The 26,657-nt window shown below is 38.1% G+C and overlaps 1 long non-coding RNA gene across 7 annotated transcripts in view; it reads left to right on the forward strand.

Annotated features, from left to right (window-relative positions):
• The window catches only part of LOC141555768 (uncharacterized), a 100,729-nt gene that overhangs the window by 21,637 nt on the left and 52,435 nt on the right, over positions 1–26,657 (forward strand). For 4 of the 7 annotated variants that reach the window (XR_012486329.1, XR_012486330.1, XR_012486334.1 and 1 more), the window contains exon 3: positions 11,878–12,015. This is a non-coding gene — a long non-coding RNA (uncharacterized LOC141555768). Of the gene's footprint in view, positions 1–3,993; positions 4,167–11,877; positions 12,016–13,995; positions 14,146–25,349; positions 25,809–26,657 lie in introns of those variants that run through there. The other 3 variants (XR_012486336.1, XR_012486333.1, XR_012486335.1) reach the window with 3 other exon arrangements.

Genomic DNA, 26,657 nt, shown 5'->3' on the forward strand with positions numbered 1-26,657 from the left:
AGAAGATGAAAGGAAGACTAGATAACTAAATATGGCACAGTTCTGTAAGAACCAAAGGAGAACCAAAGCACAGAAGGAGCTGAGGCTGGTGAATTATGGTTTTTGTTGTTGTTATGGTTGGTTATAAAAGAAACATCAAAGAAAGGCTAACCCTATTGCTCAGAGGGAATGGGATGATGACGAGGGTAACAAGAAAAGAGAGCTACTTAATGCTTATTTAGGCTCTGTTTTCTATAGCAAGGATAACAATCTTTGGACTGAGAAGCACTGAATGGAGATAAAGCTAAGAAAGAGTTGAAACCAATGAGGAAAAGGCGAGAGAATGCCTAGCCTCAATGAGCTCAACTTTACAAAACTGAATGAGTCATGTCACATAAGTCTGAAAGAACTTGTCAATATTATTGCTAAGCTGAAGTTAGTTGAAACCAAAAGGTGCAAGAGAAAGGAAAATGTTAAGCAGGTTTTCATTAAAGGGAAGAGGAACAAATTTTCAAATTATAGATTTGTGAGTTTAACCTTGATCTTGGTGAAGTTCTAGAATGTGATTTTTTATTTTTTATTTTTTTAAGTCATATTTTTAATTCACATGAAACTTCTTCATTTTTTTCTGAGTTTTCTTTTTTATGTTAAATACGGTAGACATATATGTAAATCCAATATATGCCTTCATATTTATACAATTATCATGCTTTACAAGAAAAAAAAGAAAAATAAAATAAAATACAAGCAAACAGGAACAAAAAGAGTGAAAATGCTAGGTTGTGAACCACATTCAGTTCACACAGTCCTGTCTCTGGATGTAGATGGCTCTTTTGATCACTGAACAATTGGAACTGGCCTGAATCATTTCATTGTTGAAGAGAATGCCGTCCATCAGAACTGAACATCATATGGTATTGTTGTTGTCGTATACAATGATCTCCTGGTTCTGCTCATTTCACTCAGCATCAGTTCATGTTAAGTCTCTCCAGGCCTTTCTGAAATCATCCTGCTGATCGTTTCTTACAGAACAATAATATTCCATAACATTCATATACCATAACTTATTCAACCATTCTCCAATTGATGGGCATCCACTCAGTTTCCAGTTTCTTGCTACTACAAAAAGGGTTGCCATGAATATTTTTCACCTGTGAGTCCCTTTCTCTTCTTTAAGATCTCTTTGCAATATAATCCCAGTAGAAACACTTCTGGTCAAAGGATGTGCACAGTTTGATAACTTTTTGAGCATAGTTCCAGATTGCTCTCCAGAATGGTTGGATCCATTCTAGAATGTGTTATTAAAAAAAAAAATTAAGACAATTCTATAGGACTCATGATGAAAGATGCTATCACCTCCACAGAGAGAGAGAAAACTAATGAACTCTGGATGCAGGATGAAGCATACTTTTTAAACTTTATTTTTATTATTTTGTTTGTGTTGTCTTTGAAACATACCTAATATGGAAATAAGTTTTGCATGACCTAATAAATTGATATCAAATTATTTGCCTTCTCAATAAGTGAAGGGGGCAGAAAAGAGGGAGAGAATTTGAAACTCAAAAATTTTAAATTAACTGTTAAAAACTTCTTTTAAAATGTAACTGGAAAATGTTTAATGAAATAAAAATAATTTTAAAAATTAAAAATGGTTTGTAAGCTTTTAGGAAGGGACCTGGTACTGAGTAAGAACTAATATAGGTTTGTTAAGAATTAGCTTCCTGGATTAATCTCTTTTCCCTTTTTAATAGGCTTATCAGATTGATGGATTTGAAGGGAAGTCATAAACATTGTATATTTAAATTTTATCAAAGCATTTGATAAAGTCTTTCCTAATATCCTAATTTAAAAAAAACTTAAGGGCTACATGATAGTTTAATAGATTCTTTAAAAATTACCAAACTCCAAAAAAAAAGACTCGAAGATTACTGGATCATTGTCAACCTGAAAGAAGAATTTATTGGAGAATTCCAAACTTTGGCCAAGTTTCACCTCCATGGACTTCAGTTTCCTTATCTCTAAAATGAAGGATAGGATAGAGAATTTCTAAGGTCCATTTCCTCAAAATATATGGTATTATTCAAAAAGGAAAAAATATTATATTCTTTGACCATAAAATTTTTACCTATGCTTTCAATCAAATCCTAAATGTGCTATAAACTTTTGCAATCATATATAACTGAAGAAATAATTAAGGACAACTAAGTGATACAATGGATAGAGCATCAGCTCTTGAGTCAGGAGGACCTGATTTCAAATCCAGCTTCAGACACTTATTAGCTATGTGACTCTGGGGTAAGTCACTTAACCCCTATTAACCTAAGAAGGAAGAAAAGAAAGAGGAAAGAAAAAATAAAGGAAGGAAGGAAAAAATGAAGAAAGGAAAAGTGAAGGATAGATGGAAGGAAGGAAGGAAGGAAAGAAGAAAGGAAGGGGGAGGAAGAAAAGAAAGTAAGAAGGAAGGAAGAAAGGAATGCAGAGGAATAAAATCAATATCTGGAACTCTCTATTAAGTTAGGGAAAAGATTGAAGAAACAAGAAGCACTTAGCTTGGAGAAGAGAGTGTCTAGGTGGAGGACAGTGAACTGCATGATTGATGTCTTCTAGTATAGCAAGGCTTTTGTGACGAAAGAATATAAGACTCATTCTGCTTGGCCCAAAAGAAGAGAACTAGGTGAATGATGACAATCGAGTTTTGATGTCAAAAGAACATATCCTAATAACCAGAGCTTTCCAATGAGGAATGGGCTGACTCTAGAGGTAGTAGATTCTCTCTTTTTTAAGGTGTTGAAGTAGTGGTTGGATAATCACTTATCATATATGTTATAGTAGGAATACTTTTCCTTGCATGGCTTAGACTAGATGATAACCAAGATATCTATCAACTCTGAGACTGATTTCCTTGGATGAGAGATAGTGAATGCTTGCAGAAAAGCAGACTTTTTATGTTATACAGAGGGAGGATGGGGATGTCATTTAAGCTGGCCTGCCTATGTATCTATAAACAGGATTATGTCTGGCTAGCCAGAAAATAAATGGTACCTTAATAACTATATTATTAATATCGGTGATGATCAAACAGCAGGGTATTTTACAGCATTTTGCAATTTGCAAGGTATTTTTACAGTTTCATCCTCAAAACAGCTCTGTGAGGCTAGAATTATTATCTTCATTTTCTAAAGAAGGAATGGAAGTATAAAGAGTTGAGGTGGTTTGCCAAGATTCATAAAGCTATTAAGTGGCAGAGATGGAATAAGAACTCAGCCCATCTTGCATCCTCATATGATAGATGTTGGATTGCTCTTTCATCATATCAGCCCTTCCTGGAGCAATCCAACATCCATCATGTGAGGACGGTGCAGCTTCTGATAATGCCCTGGAAATCAAGGATATTTGGACACAGTTTAGCTATGAGGAAACTCAGTTTTCACTAGGAACCAACGACTCAGAAGGAATCAGGAAGGAAGTGAAGAGAAGTAGTAGCAAAATGGGGAGAAGAAGAGAAAAAAGAGGGAAATTGATGACAAGGGAAAGCAAGTTGTGTGTTTGTCAAAAGGCTAAAAAGATGGAAAAGGGTAAAGGAAGACATAGAAGTATCCAGGGGAGTTTTTTACAAAACTGTTAGGATGAAAAAACCTAGAATCTTACTTGCAGAATTTATGGAGAGCAAGGTAAATTTTGTAGTGATTTGCAGTGTGTAATATTTATCTTTCTACAGGATAGGTTGGTGATGCAGTAGATAGAACCCAGAAGATATGAATTCAAATTTGGGCCTTAGACAATAGCTGTCTGATTAGCTGAACAAGTCATTCTTACTTTCTTCATATAAAAATGAGAATTAATAATACCATCTACCTCTCAGGGCTATCATGAGGATAAAATGAGATAATATTTTTAAAGTATTTTGTAAATTGTGAAGTGCTTACATAAATGATAGCTGGCATTATTTCCTCAAAATGCAGATTAGTCTGCTATAAGATAATAAGGATTAAAGAATGACTTTTTCTTCTCCAGATAATAAGTAAGAAAGATATATTCCTTTAAAAGAGGGAAGAAGAGTTTACATTTGAGAACAAAGAAGAAAGAGGAGCTGGGGGAACATAGGGGAAATCTGATATATGTCAAGAGATTGGTTCGTAGAAGAATTTAACATGGAAGAGAAATGGAAGACCATTTGACATTTGGAAGTAAGTAACAGATATCAGAATGAGACATACATTTTAAAACATGGTCAATCAATATGTTTGTTTGCTTGATTCTGTTTCATTTATTTATTTATTTTGCAGAGGAAGGATTAGGACAGTGAGTCATTGTGAAGTGACAATGATATTTAAAAGAAAAGAAAAGAAAATATCAACAAAAAATCTACAAATTTGAGAAAAATCCAAACCAAAAGGGCTTACAACTAAAAAGGAAAAAGGGGGAAACTGCCTATACAAACCTTTCAAACTACATATAAGAACTCCATGCATTTTTTCACTGGCTATCCCTCATGCCCATAACTCTCTCTCTCTCCTCATCTTCACTCTTCTTCCCTACCTTTTTCAAACCTCAGCTAAAGTTCTACCTTCTTCAAAAAGTCTGTCACTCCCCTTTAATCTTTTTACCCCTTTGATATTATCTCCTTTTCTCTGATTATTTCCTTATTTGGTATATAGTTTGTTCATCGTAATTTGTTTATTGTCTCTCCTCCCTTAGGTTGGTGACTGCTTTTTGCTTTTCTTTTTTTCCCCCTCTATTGAGCACAGTGCCTGCCTGGCATATAAGTGCTTAATGATTGTTTGTTTATTTAACTGAACTAATAGAAGAGAGATACAAAATTGAAGAATAACTGTAGAGATACCAAGAAATTCACAGAAGACAAAATCCAAGAAAGGAGGCAGCAATACTGTGTTTATATACAAATAAATGCACAAAGATGGTTAATAAGCAAGGTAAACTAGATCTTGGCACCTGGAGGAAAATTCAACATTATAAGTATAAATTATGATCTAGGCTTTCCCTGTCTTGGGAGTTGACTCTAAGTGGGACAATTTTTCATTTTGGAGCTTTGTCCATACTTGGAGTTGCTCTAGGAAAATCAAATATAGTTAAGGTATAACTAGTGTCTAAGGCTCCCCAAATGTGGGTCTCAGAGTCCCTAGGTGCCCATATAAGCACTCATGTTACTAAATGCATATCAAGTAGGACAGCCTTTGTTTCACCATCACTGAAAATACATAAAATGCAAAAGAGTCAGAAGAAGCCATAAATAGATACAGGAAATACATTAAGTATACAAATAATTGTTTGTCTCCTTGTCCCTAAAGAAAACTAAACTTGAGCCTTCTGTAAGGAGCTACTCACTAACATTGCACTGAAATTCCTTTCTCCCACATAATCATACTTAATTCCTTCTAGACATAAGAGTGCCACAATAAGGTTTAGACTTGATCAGGAAGGTAAACTTACTTTGGGGACTATTGAATTAGTAAACTCTTTTTCTCAGATCTCCGCTATCCAAGTAGCCCATTGATGGTTTTCACATTAGGATTCTGCACAGAAAACATGTAGAATATATTCTTTCTCTAAGGAGATGCTGAATCAGAGTTAGAAGGTCCAGTGTTTAAACTCTCAAATTTAGGAACTTTTGAATTTAGGGTTACTCTATTCTTAAATCCTGTTCTTGAGTAGAGTGGTCACAAATATATCTACTTTTGCCTTGGGTGGTTTCCATAGGAAATTTCTCAGTGTCTTGGTTGTTATTATAAATTAAGCTAGGAAAGCTTACTCTCAACATGCCACAAATCACAATAGTACAGGGAGGAAGATGATCTCTAAGATCCTTTCCTGCCCCTTCCTCTAAATATATGATCTTAATACTTACACAGATAGATTACAATGTATCCCTCCCAAATGAGGCAGAAAATATTTTGTACATCCTTTTAAGAATTTTCTATTGCTTGCAGTTATCTAGGATAATTTCAATAGGCTTGGGATAGAAAATGCCTTCTTTATCCAGAGATAGAATCATAGAGTTTGAATGAGGATGGAAGCATAATATTTTTCACTTTTTTAATTTGCTTTTCTTTCTCATGGCTTTTCCCTTTCTGGTCTGATTTTTCTTATACAACATAACAAATATGGAAATATGTTTAGAAGAATTGTACATGTTTAACCTTTATTAGATTGCTTGCTGTCCTGGGGAGGGGGGACTGAAGAAGGGAGAAAAAAATTGGAACACAAAATCTTACAGAAATGAATGTTAATATACTTTAATATATTTAACATATATTGCTCAACCTGCCATCTGGGGGAGGGGTGGGGTGAAGGTTTTGCAATTATCAATGCTGAAAAATTACCCATGCATATATCTTGTAAATAAAAGGCTATTAAAAAAAAGATTTAGCAGGAACTTGTTTTCCCACTCTCATTAAGTATTTCAAGCGAGAATATATTTGCTCTTTTTAGCCCCAGAAGGCATAGGTAGTAACAAGTAAATAAGTATATTTAAAATGCTTTGCAAATATAAATAAAAACATTCTAGTGATTATTAAAAAAAAGAAATGAATGTTAAAATTTATTTTTACATGTATTTGGAAAAATAAAATACTATTGAGAAAAAAGAATTTTCCATTGCTGAGGATTTTCAGAAAAGATAATTGAAGATCCCTATCCCATTCTGTTCAATTAAATTTAATTTGACAGACATTGATCAAAAGTCTACTATATGTTCAGCACTGTTCTAAGTAACAAGGATAGTTCAAAGTTTAGATATAATACTGTCCTCCCTGTGCAGTTTATAATCCCTTAAGGAATTATCACACACAAGGAATTTATCACACACCACACACACACACACACACACACACACACACACACACAGAGAGAAATAATTATAATATCAAATAATAAGAGTATAATTGCATAAGAACAATGTAAGCAAATAATTAAGTGGTTTGAGGAGAGCAATGCTGCAGTTGAAGGGATAGCATATATATAACTGGGTAATCTTGAAACTGTTCAGAGTTTAGGCAAAAGTTTGATAGATCAGAGGTATGCTCTAGACATAAAATGCTTGGATGGCAGTAAAGCACTTGACAAAGTTTCTTATGCTATCCTCATGGCTTAGAGGAAAGAGCCCTGGACTAGGAAGGGATCTCTGTCCCTTCCCATCCTACTTTTGTTAATTTGGAGGCAGAGTGGTGCAAAGGGCATTGGCCTGGAAATATTGAAACTTGAGGTATGGGATCTGAATTTAAATCCTGATTTTCCCACTTGTGTGACTTTGGGTAAGCAATTTCAAAAAAGTCTACCTTTGGCGCTCCGCCCCCTCTCTCTTAAATCTTTGCCCCAGGTGAAGTCACAAGTGGCAAACATTTACATATGTAGGTTGGGGAGGGGTATCTCACATGTTAGATGACAGCCAGGGTTTAAAGGACTCTCGAATTTGAAAGTGCTGCACTCACATACCAACAAACAACCATACCAAGAGGGAAGCATGACTAGACCACAATCATGTGAAAAGCATCTTGGCATTCTCATGAACTGCAAACTCGATGTGAGTCAATAGTTTCCAAAAAAAGCTAATGCCATTTTATAGGGAGATACTTCAAAGGATCTAAGATTTCATCAGGATATGTACGTTCTCCACAATACATCTATATCTTTTGCCCTGTGTAATTCCTATCTACATCATCCCATACAAGTTCTGAGAAGACCCTACTCAATGAACTAGTGACCTTTCTTCTGTGCCTTTTAAAATTTGTGCATACAAATCCATCAGTCTGTCAGTCCATCTGGTAATTTAGCAGTTCATTTGTTTTTCTAACTTTTGATTTAGGGCCAGTGTACCTCCTTTTCCAATCATACATGCCCTTGACAGTGTGTATTACGCCACTCCTTGGGGACTAGTCATTGTTGGTACTGTTACAGATCCTGACACCCACTATGTATCTTTCCATAGCTTTTAGGTCACCTGCAATTTTCATTCTTCTGAAATCCTGGTGTTCCATGATTCATAGCCATAAATCACCACTGGGAGAATATTGCTATTTAAAAAATGAGCATTGGTAGAAGAGAGGAACTTGATCTTATTGAATCCATTTAGGTTCTGAAATACAAATCAGCTCACTCTCCTCCTCCATTTAAATCTGGGCTCAGTTTATTGTCTATCTAGAGTGTCTGTTTAAGATGAACATATATATTTATATGTACAAATATTGATATCTATATGTGTACATGTACACATATACAATATGCATTCATACATATATACACATATACACACACAATTATATGTATATATTTGTATATACATATATTAATGGGATAATTCATTAGATTGATCTTCTAGATGCACGTCAAAATGCGAACAATACATTGTGATCAGTAGCATTAACAAAGGCACAATAACCAGAATAAGGGAGATGATAATCCTGGTGTACTTTGTGCTTGCATGAAATATATGCATATGGAAAATTATGCTTATTTTGGAGTATCCTATTTTAGGCAGGAGATAACTGGAGACCATCTGGAGGATAATGACCAAGATAGTAAAGAGAATAGAGATCGTGCTATATGAAGGAAGTGGAAATATTTAGCCTGGTGAAGAAATGGCTTGGTTTGGACATGAGAGCTTTACTCAAGCTTTGAAAGCTTGTCTTACAGTAATGGGATTAGACTTGTATTGCTTAGTGAGAGAAAGGGAGAATTAGGAACAGTGGGTACAAATTGTAGGGAGGAAGATTTCAAATCAATATATGGAAAAACTTCCTCATAAGTAGAACTATCTGAAAATAAAATGGTTTGCCTTGTTTAGTAGTGGGTTACCCATTACTGGAGGTCTTCAAATGAATATTAGAAAATCACATGTCCTCATAGACAGGGATCCTTCTTACTTATGGGTTAGTTTAGTGGTTTCTAAGAGACTTCATGATTTCTTTCAACTCTGAGATTCTGCATTCATGAAATGGTTCATGGAAGGGGTGATATTTGATCTGGATTTTATTTTTTGAATATCCATTTAAAAGTTTAATAATGCCTTTTTATTTTCAAAATAAATGCAAAGATAGTTTTAAACATTTACCCTTGAAAAATCTTTCCCTCCCCCATTTCCTTCCTACATTGAGCACTCACACTTAGAGATACTCTTTTTTTAATGTTTTAACTTATTTTTTAAAAAAATATTCCTTCTATTTTATTTATCTATAATAATAGCTTTTTTTTCAGAATATATGCAAAGATAGTTTTAAACATTTGCCCTTGAAAAACCTTGTGTTCCTTACTTCTTCACCTAGAATCTAAGTTAAACATGTGTGACTCATCTAAACATATTTTCATCTTTATCATGCTGCATAAAAAAATCAGATCAAAAAGGAAAAAAATGAGAAATAAAAAAGCAAGCGAATGACAATAACAAAGATGAAAATATTATGTTGTGATTCATTTTCAATCTCCATTGTTCTTTCTCTGGATCTGTATGGCTATGTCCATCACAAGTCTATTGCAATTGGCCTGAATCATCTCATTTTTGAAAAGAGCCAAGTCCATCAGAGTTATTGATCTGGGTTTTAAAGATGAATAAAAAATTATACTAGTAGCAGGAAGATGAGGGGAGAGGGCTTAAAGAACTTTTGCCAAAATATGGAAGCAAAAAAGCATGGGGACATGCACGAGGGCAAACATTTGATAATTTGTCAGGAGTCTAAAGGATGTGTAGGAGAATGACATGGGAAAATAATGGAGAGATATATTAAAAGCAGACCATAGGGAGATTTTGTTCTGGGCCATACCTAACTCAGGCTAGTGCAGTGGTTCAGGCTCTGGATTAGAATGGATGAGACACTTGTGGATCATAAAATGTGATAAAAATAACTTTACTTGTGACAAGATTAAAAACTATAAAATTCCTAATTAAATTCAAATAAAACATTATTGCCCTGCCTCCATTCACTGCAGTAATCAGCAATACTATAAGAAGGTATCCCAGGACGATGGGAATTCTGCTGAGACCCTCAGAACCCATATTGATTGGAAGTTGTTTTTTTTTTTTAATATCCTTTTGACCTCAGGATCAACCAATTCAAGAAGATAGTGTCTTTGCTTCTATAAAGGGAAACCATCCCAAGTTATGTAAAATTTATGTTGTTCCTATCACAGTATAAAGAACAGCTGAAAGAATTTGAAATTTATTCAATAGGCAATAAAGTGTTGTTGAAAGACTTTTGAACAAAATAAGGACATCATCAGATTTATGCATAGAGAAGATCAGTGAACTAGATTAGATAATAATTCAGTCTGGGAAGGCCTGAGTTTGAAGTATCAGGGAACATGCAGGTAAAAATGTAGGGTAAGTATATGGAGAGTTGGGTCAATAACTTAAAGAAGGAGTCAGGGGTAGATATACAGATTTAGGCATCAACTGTGTAAATATAATAATTAAATGAGATTGCCAAGTGAAAAGGTCAAGAAAGATGAAAAAAAGAATCTAGAAGAGAAGAGAGAAAGGGAGAGAAGCAGAGGGGAGGGGAAGAAAAGAGGACAGGAGCTGAGAAGAGAAGGAAAGTAAAGAAAGAGAGTAAAGGGAAGGGAAGAGAAAAGATGAGAAGAGAAGAGAGGGGAAGAAAGATAGGAAAGCAGGAGAAGAGCCTAATATGAGATTAAAATGAGAACCAAGAGACCACAGTCTCTCTGAAGCCAATAAAGGGATTCATAACTTGAAGGGGAAGGTGAGGAAAGTCTGTTAGATTTAATGATTATTGGTAGCCTGATGGTCTTTGATAAACTGAGAAAGCAAGTTCATTGGAGCAAATATCTAATATATCTATATGTAAATGTATATATATACATATATATACATGAAATAATGATAAACATAGTACTGAATTAAGTAGAGGTGGGGATAGAAACCAGATTACAATTTATTGAGGAGAGAGTTTGAGATGAACAAGTTGAAACTTGGGGATAAATATTTTTTCCAAAGAATTTGTGTTTTTTTCTGAGCCCACTTTCCTGGGTGGTATTCCTTTGGGCTTTTGGTGTAGGAAAAGGTTTGGGTTCATTCCATATGCCATGTGGATCAATTAAAGAGACTTGGGGTGTTTGGTGTGAAGAATTTTAAGGGGGAAATGATCGCTCTCTTCAATTTTCATGTTGGAGAAAGATTAAACTTCTTCTGTTTGACCCTAGGAGGCAGAAATAGGAATGTTGTATTGAAAAGAGGTAAATGGAGGTTTGAAGTAAGGAAAAATTTTCCAATGGGATCTGTCCCATAGGATGGATAATGCAATGCTCTCTTGCGAGACGGTAAATCCTTCCCACTTCATCCCATCTCATTTCTCTCACTTTCTCTCTCTGTCCCCCACACACATGCATGGATTGCAAACACATATTCCCTCACACTGGTGGTCTTAAAGACTGTAACAAACTATTTGTGTGTGTTGTAGAAGCGATTATTTTAGGAACACTCGTTGCTTGAGATGACAAATGTAGCTTTCAGCTCTGAGGATTCTGTTTTTCTGTAATGCATTAAACATTTAGTATGTATATGTAACACACTAAATACATATCTTTTACAAGGCATCATGCATAGTAATAAGATGTGAGCTGAGATGAGGAGACAGTAATCAAGATCATCAACAACAAGCATTAACCAAGTAGTTATCATGTGCAAGGCACCTAGGAGTAGAAGTAAATGTTCAGTGAATCCTTCCTTCTGTTGATCATCGCAATTTACTCTTTAAATAGTGTGTTTGTACATAGCTGTTTGCAAATTGTCTCCCTCATTAGATTAGGAGTGACTTATTTTAGTTTGTGTTTGCCTTTCTCTGTATCCTCAGTGCTTAGCACAGAGACTGGTCCTTAGTAGCCATTTAATAAATGCTTATTGACTTATTTTTTTTTCTTTTTTTTTTTCAGTCATAACTAGTGTGACAAATCCATCCTCATGCCATCCCTCCTGGCCCAGGCCATTGGCCCCTCCACCCCTGGGCCCCTATTGTTGTGACAGGATATCCTTATTACAAGGCCCACATTTCCCACCTCTAAGGGAATAAGGTAAGATGGCCTCTTCTTTCTTGGTTATTTTTTTAAAAAGCCGAATAATTTCTTGTTTAGAACCCTATTCCATCCCCTGACATCCATTTGAAACTGTTTTTCTTCAGAAGATAGTAATGATATAATGGCTTCATAATGGACTTGTAATCAGGAAACCCACTTTTGAGCTTCAATCCAGACACTTGTTGTGACACAGCAAATCATTCAACTTTTCTGTCTCATTTTGTTTATCTGTAAAATGGGGATAATTATAGTACCTACTTTACAAGGGTATTGTGAAGAAAAAAAATGATATGATATATAAAGTGCTTTATAAGCCTTAAAAGGCTATTATTATTAGGAATGTGATATATAGAGAAATGATAAAAATGGTTTCAATCCTTGTGTAAGAGATGACTTTAGGGGAGTGTTATCATTGGTTAGAGGAGTCATTCTGGACACATCCCTATCAGGCTGCCCGCAAGAGATATAATTACATAACTATATTAGCAGGTTCCTATCCAGGTAGCAGAAATACCATCTCCCATGGTGCTCTCTCTCTTCGGCTAAAAAGACACTTAGTTCAGGAAGAAGGAGACAGAACACTTGTTCCAATTAACTGTGAAATCCTGAGCTCTGGTGGCTGATGTTGGTGAAGAGGTTTTGTGTCTGAAGAGGCCTGGAGAGATCATCTATTAAATAATCCCCAGCCTCTTCAGCTCCTGAAATGTACAAGTGATGCTTCAGGTCACAGGTAGGCAGGATACATAGATCTATGCCTTGAATGAGACATGTTTTTGGACATGGACATTGTGGGAATTTGCTTTCTTTAACTATAAATATATTTTTTTTCTAAAAGTTTCATTTTTCTTTTACTCTTTTAAAAGAGAGGAAGCGAAAACAAGTGATTTTTAGTTGAAAAATAAAATAAAATGAAAGATTAAAAACCAACAACAAAGGGTTAGGTAGGAAGACTTAGTTAAGAACAGTTTTCATGGATCTGTTCCTAGCCATATGGGTATATCTGGCTTTAGGGAGGGATGCTATGTTTAACACACACACATACACATACACACATTGTGTACGTGTGTGTGTGTGAGAGACGGAGAGAGACAGAGACAGAGAATGAGAACAGAATGTTATACAAAACTACAATGGGCCTTAGTTCTAGGAATAGGCCAGGGGCTTTTCCTCTCTGACAAGAAACTGGGTTGGGCCCAATGATGCAGGTCTGAGGGAGGGGAGGTTCTGGAATGGCTTCGTACTTGGCTCTCTCCCCGGGCTCTCGTCTGGACGCTGAGATAAGGTTTGGGCTCTCGGCTCACATCTGGGCACCATTTGCAGACCACACTGAGCTGTGCATTCTGAGCCCTGGAATGGACGCGGGGTTTTTCTCTGGGTTTGTCTTGCGGCCGGGCTCCGAGTTAAGGTCAGGGTGATCTTTGCTCTGAGTTCTATCATAAGAAGTCAGGGTTGGGTGGGTGTGTGTGCGTTGGAGAGGGCAGAAGTTCTGTGTTCTTCCCACAGAACCGGGCAGGGTCAGGAAGGACTGAGACCTATGTGCAGCACCAGAAAAAATAAGCTCTCCAAGCCTTTCTCTAGTACTCTGAGGATTGTTTCATGGCACAGCTCTGCCCCCGTGTGGCTCCAAAAGAAAAATAAAACTAAGCATCCCTACCTCTCTCTGCTCACTGCATCCCTGCCCCCAGCTCCTCCTACAAGGCCATGTTGCAGGGCGGTATACGGAGAATTCCCTGGGAAGTGAGGTTTGGCGGGCCCATTTTCTTTTGTCCACATCCAGCTGTGTGGCTGCTGCCTTCCTGGGACCCGTCTCCATCTGGTGTCGGGTGTGGAGGTCCAAGAGAGTCCTGGCTCCCTCCAAAGCCAAGCTGGGACATGAGTCTCTGTGGCTTCCCCAACGCCCTCTGCCCCCTTGAATCCTATTCCCCTTCAGCTGGAAAGAGCGCCTCGGAATCTCACTTCTGTCCATCCTGTTCTCAGGTACCGGGAATAAGTCTGGTGAGTGAGATGAAAGACTGTTGCTGAGGGCTAACAAGAAGACTTCTCTCCCCTGCTGGTGTGGGGCAGAAGAAGCTTGTCCAGCCCATTCCTAAAGCCCAGCCACTTGCCTAACATTCTCTACCTCTATCTTGCCCCCTTCCCCCATTATTGTCAGGGCAATCAGGCACAAGGAGATGATTTCTTCTTCTCTCCAGAGTTCTTTTTGGATAGTTGTCCTTGTTCTTCTTTCCTCTGTCCCAGTAACCTTCGTGATGTCTGATGAGACCTTTGAAAATAAGCATTGAATGATCTCACCCATCTCAGCTTGGGCCAAAGCTTTAAAATATCTATCTGTCCCTGACATCGAAATGAAGGAGAAGGGAAAGAGGAAGTTAGGGAGGGACTCAGTCTTGGGCAGTAGGGTGGGACTGAGGTACAGGTCTGCCTTGGGGCATGGCGAAAACACCATGACTTCTCAGAGGGGAATGGCTAAGCAGGGTTGTGGGGGCTCAGGGCAGAATGTTAGCCCTCTGAAGCCAGAGACTGGTTTTTATTTTTCCTGCAACTTAACATAGTGCCTTGAACATAGTAGGTGCTAATGTATGTTTGCTGAGATGAGTTAAGAGTTGAAGGAATATGACTAGCCGTAAGCACGCCTGGTGATGATTAACCAGGGAACTCTAGGACAAAGACTTTGGCAAAAGGACTAGAATCTTCTACCTGCTCCCCTAATTCCTTATCCTCCCACTGACACTTTAATGGAAGTGTTCCAGAAAGAGCCATTCTTGCCCTTTTCTCCTTCCATGTTCTCTCCCTTGGCAACCTCATTTATCCCCACAGTTTTAGCGTCACCTTGAAGCGCATGACTCACAAATCCCCCACTCTAGTTCTGACCTATCTTTTCAGCTCCAAAGTCATATTTCTGGCTGCTTGTGGGGTGTTTCCACCCGCTTGTCCCCCTGGCATCTTAAATTCAGCATGAACAAAACAGACTTCATTATCTTTCCCCCAGTCTTCTTCTGACTTGACTGGTTTTGTCTTGTTTTGTTTTTTCCTTGTGGAACCACTATATATCCCATTTTTCCTGTTCTCCCCACAGAGGCAGCCTAGTGTGATTGTAATAAATAGCTATAATACTTTAAAGTATTCAAAACATACTTTTACCTCACTTGACCCTCACAACCACCTTGGGGAAAAATGTTCTTTTTATTTAGAGACCTGGAAAAGTTATATCATTTCTTCAAGATCTTGCAGCAAGTTCATGTCTGAGGAAAGATTTCTTTTCTTTTTTTTTATTAAAGATTTTTACTTACAAAACATATGCATGGGTAATTTTTCAACATTGACCCTTGAAAAGCCTTTTGTTCCAAAATTTCTCCTCCTTTCCTCCACCCCTTCCCCTAGCTGGCAGGTAGTTCAATACATGTTAAATATATATACATATATATATTAAATCTAATATATGTATACATATTTATAAAGTTATCTACTGCACAAGAAAAATCAGATCAAGAAAGAAGGAAAAAACTGAAAAAGAAAACAAAATTCAAGCAAACAACAACAGAGAGAGTGAGAATGCTATGTTGTGGTCCACACTCAGTTCCCACAGCTCTTTTTCTGGGTGCAAATGGCTCTCTTCATCACTAACAAATGGAACTGGTTTGAATCATCTCATTGTTGAAGAGAGCCACGTCTGTCAGAATTGATCATTGTATAGTCTTCTTGTTGTCGTGTACAATGATCTCTTAGTTCTGCTCATTTCACTCAGCATCAGTTCATGTAAGTCTCTCCAAGCCTCTCTGTATTCTTCCTGCTGGTCATTTCTTACAGAATAATAATATTCCATAATATTCATATACCACAATTTACTCACCCATTCCCCAATTGAGGGGCATCCACTCAGTTTCCAGTTTCTTGCCACTAGAAAGAGGGCTGCCACAAACATTTTTGCACATACAGGTCCCTTTCCCTGAGGAAAGACTTCAATTCAGCTCTTCCTAAATCCAAAACCAACATGCCATTCATCATGTCATACCTTGCAGTGTCAGAAGTGTTAGGTTCATACGTGAGCTCTAATGTCATATCATCTTGGACAAACCATTTATCCAACCTTTATCTATAAAATGGGGCTAATAATATTTGTGCTACAGTTAGGTACTAATAAACAGGAATCATAAATTCCCTGAAGTAGTCATAGGTATGACATTGATTTTAGAACAATAAACATATAAAGTGTGAATTCAAATACTGTGAGACTATTTCAGGAGAATTCATTATTCCCACTAATTGGGACCAAATTATACATATATCAGATATTTATGGATTATTATATATATATTATTAAATATTTAAGTACTTTGTAATTCAATTGAGTAAACATTTATTTGTAAAGTTTAAAGTACCAAATACAGATATGTAATCTAATAATAATAGTTAATATTTATATAACCTCATTTGATCCTCACAACAAGGTAGGTGATATTATAATTCCCATTTTTACAATTGAGGATACAGAGGCAGACAGAAATAAAAGTAACTTCCCCATCTGGAATCACTAACTTCTAAGTGTTGGAGGCTGAACTTGAACTCAGTTCTTTCTGACTCTATTACTGTGCTGCCTGGATATGTATACATATTTATCTATCTCTCTTTCTATTCTCTCTGTCTGTCTGAACAGATGGGAAATTTCCTCAGTGTAGGACAGGAGTGGGGAACCTTTTTTGTGCCATAGGCTATTTGGATATTTATGACATCATTTGCAGGACATACAAAATTATCAAGTTAAAAATTCAAGCAGTAGGAGATTGTTTTACCTAGCTTTCAGTCCATCATCGCCTGTGGTTGTTTTGGCAGGGCCAGACCAAATGATTTTATGATTCTTATATGGCCCACAGCCTGGAAATTCCTTTGTTTTAGGGAGTCTTGATGAGAGGAGCTTCTACCAGTACTATTGTGACTGTAACTAAAGTCTACTCTGAAACTTAGGAGTCTTAGAGAGTTAGTTTGGAGGTGAACTAATTGACCAGACTTGTGTGTGTGTGTGTGTGTGTGTGTGTGTGTGTGTGTGTGTGTGAGAGAGAGAGAGACAGACAGACAGACAGACCTAGAGACAGAGAGACAGAGAAAAACAGAGACAGAGAGAGATAGAGACAGAGACAAAGAGACAGAAAAACAGAGACAGAGAAACACAAAAGAAACAGAGAGACAGGCAGAAAAAGACACAGACAGATTGAGAGATAGAGACGAAGAGACAGTCAGAGATACAGAGTCAGACAGACACAGACAATACAGAGACAGAAAGAGAGCCAATACAGTGACCAGCGAGAACCCTCTCTGCTCCTATTCTCTCTTTCCCTGAGTAATGATTCTGGCGTTAGAAGACCTGGCTTCCCATTAACCCTTTGATACTTCCTACCTGTATGACTTTGGCCAAATCACTTAATCTCCTAAGCTTCAGTTTCCTCGTCTGCAAAGTAAGGGGATTGTCCTTTGAGATCCCTTCATGCCACTCTAGAGCTGGGACCTTGAGATCATCTTTCTAATCCTTCAATGTCTTCTCTTTTTTCCCTGCATTTCACCACTTCCATTTAAATGACTCACAAATCTCCATCTCTGGTCCTCAGTGGTTCTCTGAGCTCCAGATCCACATCTCCAGCTGCCTCCAGGGCCTCTCCACACAGATACTTCACCATGACTTCAAAGTCAATGTGTCCCAAAACAAACTCATTATCTTTCCTTCTACATCAGTGCTTCTTTCTGACTTTACTCAGTAGCACTAATATTCACATGTGTCTTTTGTATTTATAACTCTGGTCTTTTTCTTTTTTAAAAATCATGTGAAACATATTTCTACATTAGACATGTTCTGGAAAAAACCAAAATAAAGAGGAAAAAATGTTTCAATCTGCACTCTTGAGTATATTAGTTCTCTTATCTGGGAACAGACAGCATTTTCTTCACCATGAATCCTTTGGAAATTTCTCCATACCTTATATTTACTTATCTCTGCATATATTTTGTCTTCTTAGTAGAATTCAAGTTTCTTGTGCTCAGGATCTACTTAATTTTTGTCTTTGTAACACTACCACTTAACATTTGCATATAGTAAGCACTTAATAAATTCTTGTTAAATTAATTTTAAAGGGATAGAGGAAAACAGGAAAGAGAATAAAGGAGATAAAAAAGGGAACAGGGGGCGAGAATGAGGTAGATAGGAAGGTGAGAGCAGAGGAAGAAATGAAGTAGGCCTTGTGCTAGAAAAGAAGCTGGAAATAAGGCAGAGCCCAGGGCCTAGATGCTGCTTCCACAGCGCCAGGTGCTGCAGGGCAGTAACTCAGATTCTTTTTCCCTTCATCTTCTGAGATGAGACAGAGTCAGAGACACAGAGAAAGACAGAGATAGACAGAAAAAAAGAGACAGACAGACAGACTCAGACACACAGAGAGACAGAGACTGTGAGCAAGCCCAATGACCACTGAGGATCACTCTCTCTGACTGCTCCTATTCTATCTGATGTAGCTGAGTTTTGGAAAATGTATTTAGTATCAAACAAAAGTATGACTTTGTGGGGCCCCTCTTAGGCAACTGGATGGCACAGTGGATGGAGTGCAGCAGGCCTTGGAGTTAGGAAAACTTACCTTCCTGAGTTCAGAAATGACCTCTTACTAATTGTGTGATAATTAATAAATGGGCCCACCATATAATCCTGTTTCCCTTAATTTCTATGGGTCAGTGTGAGCGGATTGAACGTCAGGATCCCATCCTCTGGGAGCCCAGACGCCCAGTATACTTCTTTTCTGGGAATCTTCTCTGGCTGAGACATAGTTCCAGGCTTAGGAACCAATAGGGAGGTGTCTGTGAGGATGGTGTCATTTCAAGAAGGAAATGGCAAACCACTTCAGTATCTTTGCCAAGAAAACCCCAATGGGAGTCATGAAGAATTGAACACTAGTGAAAAACAAAAGAATAACAATAATAATAACACTGGTGTTTCTATGTTTCCCCTGCAAGATTAGCTGTGGGGTAGCAGGGGACACAAAGTCCCAGAGTCAGGGAGCCACTGGGCTGGTGTTCTTTTTATGCTAGCCTTTTGTGAAGTGAGTTTGCTTTGCTTGCAAATCCTCTGGGAAGCTGAGGTCAGTCCCGGTATTGGCCACAGATCTGACGATCAATAAGCTTTTTCCTTGTATGGTATGTTCTTAGTTTGGCCAGGAGGTGGCAGAGCACACACAGCTATGTGGGAAGAAAGCAGGGTGGGAAGGTAAAAGACTTGTCTGAATCTGTTTTCATTTGGGGGAAGTGGGTAGAAGTGAGAGTATGCACGTTTCAAGATTTCAGGGCGGGATGGAAGATAAGTGGGATTCGGGGAGAATAAGGTGAAGTCAGATGAGGTTTTTTGGAAAGAAAGGTCAGACTTCCTCCCTAAATGCAAAGCCCCACAAACTACACTGATATAAGCAAGGACCTCCCTCAACCCTAGAAAACGCAATCCTGACATCAGTCGTAGCATCATGAACCCTCAGTCTGAATTCTCATTATTCTCTGGGGCCTCATCCTTGCTGATCTGTTGGGCCAGCTTTCAATGAGTGTCATAGGTTGAAGAGAACTTTGAATTCCCTTTGACCCCAGGATGGCTTCATAGGAAAGATATGATGAAGAGGTGAATTCAGTTCAGAGTGTTAGGGTGACAGACGAAGACTAACATTCTCCACCAATCACTTTACCATAGTAGTCAGGACGCTACCCTGGGGTTGCTTAATCAAAACCTATATGCTAATGATTGGAACAGTCATCAATAAAGGGGAGTCTGGGGGTCAGTGTGGGAGAACACATGGTACACTGGGAAATAACCATCCCATACAGTGGAGATGGGGGTGCTGGGAGCAGTCAGCCAGTCAGGAAGTTTTAGCATAAGGAGCAGCGTAATTGGTTTTCAGTCAAAACTGGTGAAGGTCTAGTAAGTGTTATGTGAAAGGTCTCTATTATTTTCAAGAGCATTACCATCCTCTCTGTCACTCAGGCTCCTAACCTGGGAGTCATCCTCAAATTCTCACTCTTTCCTCATGTGACATAACTAATATGTGTTTCCAAGTCTAGTAGTTTCTGACTTCATTCATTTCCGTGATACTTCTCCTTTCCTGTACTCCCATAGCCATCACCCTAGTGCATCTCACATCTGGTGAACTTTCGGGTTTCGGTATAACAACCTTGACTTTCCTCATTCTAAGCCATCTTTTATCCAGCTGCCAAAGTTATTTTCCTAAGCCCTGGTCTGACCATGTCATCCCTCATTCCCTGTTTTCCATCTTCCCTCCTGAAACAGTATACTCCAATGGCTTCCTACTACCTCCAGGATGCTCATTTTGGCTTTGAAAGCCTTTCACAACAGGTTCCAGTCTCCTACTTGCCTAGTCTTCTAACTCTTAGTCCTCTTGCTGTTCTTTGCCTCGGATGTCCTCTGACTTTTCACTAGCTTTCCCCCTGACTTTCACTGACTAAAATGCTCTGTTTCTGCTCTGATCCTACCTTTTACAAGATCTTTCCCTTTGTCACTTCCCTTCCTCCAATCCTCCCTAGCTAGTGCCTTTCTGGAGACTACTGTCCTCCTATCTATACATACTTTATGCATACATAGTTGTTATTTCTCATTTGAAAATAAAGTTCCTGAAGACAAGGATCATGTTTTCACCTTTCTTTGTATTCTTAGGGCTTAACAAAGTGCCTGGCACACAGCAGTCCTTAATAAACGTTTGGTAATTGATTGAGTTGAGGAAGGAAATGGAAACCACTCCTGTATCTTTGCCAAGAAAACTCCAAATGGGGTCACAAAGGGTTGGGAATAACTGAATTGATTGGATGTAAGGAGACATGGACTGGTGTCAGGGAATGTGGGTCACTGTGTGAAGACATGGGTCAGTGTGAGCTGATTGAGTGTCAGGATCCCATCCTCTGGGAGCCCAGATGCCCAGTATACTTCTTTTCTGGGAGTCTTCTCTGGCTAAGACATAGTTCCAGGCTTAGGAACCAATAGGGAGGTGTCGGTGAGCCTGGTGTCATTACAAGCAGGATCAAGGAAAGCTAGTATTAGTGAATTCTCTGCTTGAGATAATTTCTATTTCCAAGGCGTGGCTGGTATGGTTGATAAACAAGTCGGGGAGCAAGTATCTGAATGGCTAGAGGTACCTCTAAGTACAAAGGATTGGAACCTGCAGGAAAGGGAGAGGAAATTCTTGGACCAGATTATCTCCAAGCTGTCTTTCCATTCTTGGATTCTGTGAGTGGATACCATGAAACAAGTATATCTGTAGAATGACCATCACGATCCTGAGTCCTCCCATACACATAGGCCTTTACAATTCATTAAACACGTTTTCACAAATTAGTTCTGGGTCCTCACAATAGGTCTGTGGGGATTTTAGGGCAGTGTGGATTATAGTCACATTTTACAGAAGGAAAGAAGGAAGGAAGGAAGGAAGGAAGGAAGGAAGGAAGGAAGGAAGGAAGGAAGGAAGGAAGGAAGGAAGGAAGGAAGGAAGGAAGGAAGGAAGGAAGGAAGGAAGGAAGGAAGGAAGGAAGGAAGGGAGGGAGGGAGGAAGGGAGGGAGGGAGGGAGGGAGGGAGGGAGGGAGGGAGGGAGGAAGGGAGGGAGGGAGGGAGGGACGAAGGAAGGAAGAAGAAGAAAGAAAAAAGAGAGGGAGGGGAAAGAGAGAACAGGCAGGAAGAGAGAGACAAAGACAGAGAGAAAAAGAGAGAGACAAGACAGAGGCAAAGAGAGACAGAGACAGAGATAGATAGAAACAGAGAGAGAAGGAGAGAGAGAAGGAAGGAAGGAAGGAGGGAAAAAGAAGAGAGGAAGGAAGGAGGGAGAGAAAAGGAGAGAGGAAAGAAGGATGGAAGAAAGGACAGAAGGAAGGAAGAAAGGAAGGAAGGAAGGAAAACTAGTATTTGGAAAAGGAAAAAGGTTGCTGAATGACACCTCTGGATGCCTGGAAGTCACTAGGTTGTAGATTACTTCGTCTGTACAAGGCTGAACTTTTTTGCATTTTCATGGTAAATTTGTTTACCGAGCTGTTGTTGAAATTCTGGAAGCAGAGAAAATGCATTTGCTCCATAACCTTTCAGGATGTGACAAGTCCTATAAAATCTATTAAACCTTTAATGAAATCCCTGCTCAGAGCCGCTCCTGTGAGTGAATGTGGAATCGGAATTTAAATTAAAATGTTGTTTTTGTAGTCGGTGTGCTTTTGCTTGAAAAGAAATTAAAGGGACAGTTCTCCTTTTGGGCTGTCATTAGTGAATGCTGTTTAGGGGTGGCTGTGCTGAGAAGGCTGCCTCCTTCTTGGACCTGCTTGGCTGTTCTTTGTATGTGGCATATTTGTGTGCTCATGATGGGATGGTGCTATCAGAGTAGGCAGGGGAACTGAGAAAGCAGACAGACCCCCCCTGGGGGTGAGAGCCAGGAAGAGAATTCAGACTATCTGCCTTTAAACTTCCATTGCTTAAGGATGGTCTGGGATGGGAAGGACTTTGCATAGACCTTCTAGCCCTGTAAGTCAGGACTAAGTAAAGATAGTTTCCTTTTAGTGATTTCCTAAAAATCCAGGGCAGTTGGATGATGCAGTGGATAGAGCACCCAGCCTAGAATCAGGAAGACTTAAATTTAAATCTTGCTTCAGTTTCCTCATTTGTAAAATGAGCTGGAGAAGGAAATGGCAGTGTTTCAGTGCCCTTGCAAAACAAAAAAGCAAACAAAAAACAACAAAAAACCAAATCTAAACCCAAATTGGGCTACAAAGATACAGACACAACTGAAATGAATGAACAAAAGAATTCAGGTAAAATAAAATCTGAGATTTACATCTGTCTGGTCAGGTCAGGAAGCAAGGTTCAGCCTCTGAGAACACAGGCTGGGGGACTTAGGTGGACTTAGGTTTAATACAGAAATTTTTAAACATGGGAGTCTATGACTAAATTTCAGAGAACCTATAAACTTGGATGGGAAAAATGACATCTTTATTTTCACTAATCACTGACTGAAATTTATTATTTCCTTCAATTATTTAAAAATATTCTGAGGCTTCTTCAGAAGGTTAATCATCCAGTTAGTACATAACTTTGTGCCATAAACTGTGCTAAGTGTTGGGGATATAAAAAAAGTAAAAAACAGTCTCTGTTCTCAAGGAATCTATAGACTTTCTTCATACCTCTCTCCCTTTCTTCCTTGCTTCCTTTTTTCCTTCTTTCCTTCCTTCCTCCCTCCTCCTTCCTTCCCCCCTTTCTTTCTTTTATCTTTGTATGGCTTGTGAATAGCATAAGATTCAACTAGCTATCAACTATATATTAAAATATATAGAAGCTGTTTACCAAATGTTAGTTGAATTGTCCTACACATCAACTTGGCCTTGGAGGAATTTGGTGCTATTTGAAGAGTTGAGGAGACATTGTTTTCATCTCACACTAACTTTTGCATGGAGTTGCTAGTGCCTTCCTCCCTTTCACCCAACTACCTTGTATTTATTTTATAAATAATATAGGTATACATTATCTCTTTCAGTAGAATATAATCTTCTTGAAAGTATGTACTATTTCATTTTATTCATGTATCTCTGATGCCTGAAACTATATCTAGCACATGGTAGGCATTTAATAATTTCTGGATGATATGATTGAATCAGATCCTCTTACAAGGACCAGGGAGAAAAGAAATCACATTTCTGGGGTGATTTAAGATTCACAAAACAATGCTCTCATAATTATGTGAGGTAGATACCATAAGTATTACAATGTACATTTTTCGGATGCTGAAATGGGATTCAGGAAAGGGAATTATCTTGCCTGAGGTTATAAGTTATTAAGTGTGGAATAAAAAAATAATCCCTAGAACTACTCAGTTCAGATCAGTGTTCTTCTCTCTATATTCTAGTGTCTTCTGATCCCTACAGGGAGATCCTGACACATTTCAGTGACTAGAGATAGGGCCCAAACTTCTAGACAAGGAGGTGAAAATTATCAACTAGGCCAAGGTAGGAAAACAAGTTTTCTTAAGAATACCATATCCCACGTCCATCAATTGGAGAATGGTTGGGTAAATTATGGTATATGAAGGTTATGGAATATTATTGCTCTGTAAGAAATGACCAGCAGGAGGAATACAGAGAGGCTTGGAGAGACTTACATCAACTGATGCTGAGTGAAATGATCAGAACCAGAAGATCACTATACACTTCAATGCTGTATGAAGATGTATTCTGATGGAAGTGGAAATCTTCAACATAAAGAAGATCCAGCTAACATCCAGTTGATCAATGATGGACAGAAACAACTACACCCAGAGAAGGAACACTGGGAAGTGAATGTAAACTGTTAGCACTACTGTCTATCTACCCAGGTTACTTATACCTTCCGAATCTAATACTTAATGTGCAACAAGAAAATGGTATTTACACACATATATTGTATCTATGTTATATTGTAACATATGTAAAATGTATGAGATTGCCTGTCTTCAAGGAGAGAGAGTAGAGGGAGGTGGGGGATAATTTGGAAAAATGAATACAAGGGATATTGTTTAAAAAAATTACTCATGAATATATACTGTCAAAAATTATAAATAAATAAAATTTAAGAATACCATATCCAAGAGTCAAATACTGAAGCAGGAAATCCAGGCCCAAATCAGGGTCAATGAGGCCTGTTAGGATTCCTAAGGTGTAAACTAGGAATGTCATCAAAATTTTTTTGTAATGAAAGCTGACTTTTTTAATGACTTTTTTTTAGTGGCCAAGTCTGTCATATACCCTTCTAATATAGCCACACGTAGACCTGGATTTGAATTGTCAAGGCTTGAATGAATACTGGTTGTGTGACCCTGAGCAAGTAATAACCTTTACCTTATTTTTTTTTTTTTGCTAAAATGGGGATAATAATATGAGTTGTGTTTGGGAAGTTGCACATCTAAATTTCATCCCATAGCTTTTACACTAGCAGACCTTACCAGAAAATAGTAGCCAGGATGATGGGTCCTATCTCTATCAAATGATAAGTCCTATGAGCTCCCTCTGGAACTAATCTCTTCTTAAATCCATTTTTTTTCTGTTTCCTTCAACCCAACCCTGAGTTATCTCTACCCCTGCTGATCTTTGTCCACTATCAAACACTGATAGTGGTTAGGAAGAATATCTCTTCTAAGATAATCTCAACTAGCACTTAATTAAATGTCTGGGGTATAGAGAACATGGAAGACAACATGTCTTCTTACCTGTCATGTTATTGTTCAATTGTTTCAGTTTTTGTGACCTCATTTGGGATTTTTTTTTTGGCAAGGATATGGGAGTAGCTTGACATTTCTTTCTCTAGCTCATTTTACAGATGGGGAAACTGAAGCAGAGTTAAGTGACTTGCTCAAGGTCACACAACTAGTAAGTGTCTGAGGCCAGATTTGAACTCAGCAAGATGAATCTTCCTCACTCCAGGCCTAGAACTCTTTACCACCTAGCTGCCTTCTCATGACTTTATTCAACATACCTACGACTTTAAAGATCAAAACATCTTTTTTGGTCATTATTCCTCTATATATCTCATCTTTTTTTGTTAAAATTAAGTTATTTGAATGCAGAAACTCTCTTTTATAAGTGCCCAATACTCAATAAATGTTTTTATTCATATATTTATGGTTCTCTTCATTTGTGGATTTGGTAGCAGCCTCCCTCTTATTTTATGTCACTTTGGCTGCTTATTAGGTGTTCAATTCAGCTAGGGTCAGATAATAAGATATCAAGCTAATTTTTAAAATTAGCTTATATATCGTATAGCCTTGATGAAGTAGAAGAATGTGTCTCCTTTACTTCTTATTCCTGAAAGAAATTTTATAGCTCCATAGCATCACCTTTGATTGGGGACCCCAACTTGCCTTACATTTCATACCCCCTCAATAAAGATTCATTTTCTCATCCAGGGAATGTCACCCCTCATCCTGTAAGCAGATAGTTAGTGAACTGAACCTCAGAATTTAGTCTCTAGCATTACACTTCTTTCCATGGGGTTGGCTGAGATGCCTTATTTCCCATTGCAGAATTTTGCTGCAATAATTGTTCCATCCCCTATCTAGAACATATGCTTCCATACAAGTGGAATAATGTGTAAGAAGAATGGAAAAAAAGAGCAAGAATTTTGAAGAGCTTTAAAGGCCAATAAATGAGTTTATATTTGATTTTTATAGGTAATAGGGAGTTGCAGTTTATTGGGGGGAAGGTGATCTGGTCAGATCTATACTTGGGAAAGTAGTTTTGACAACTGTGTGGATGATGGGTTGGAGTGGAAAGAGCCAAGACAAACCCATTATAATATTATAGCAATCTAGGTTGAGAGGTGATGAGGGGCTGAACTAGTGGTAGTTGTGTGAATAGAGAAAATGGGCTAAGATTTTTGCGATATTGTAGAGAGAGCAAAGGCAAGATTCTATATATGAGATAAGGAAAAGTAAGAGGTAAAGTATAATGGCAAGGTTAGAAACCTGGAAGATTGGGAAAATGATGGTGCCTTTGTAAGAAATCAGAATATTTGGAAGAGAGGTTGGTTTGAAGAGCAGATATGGAGTTCTATTTTACAAATATTGAGTTTTAATTGTATAAAGAACACCTCAATTAAAATGTTTAAGTGTCCAAT

The sequence above is a fragment of the Sminthopsis crassicaudata genome, chromosome 2 (assembly GCF_048593235.1).
Source record: "Sminthopsis crassicaudata isolate SCR6 chromosome 2, ASM4859323v1, whole genome shotgun sequence".
Taxonomy (NCBI): domain Eukaryota; kingdom Metazoa; phylum Chordata; class Mammalia; order Dasyuromorphia; family Dasyuridae; genus Sminthopsis; species Sminthopsis crassicaudata.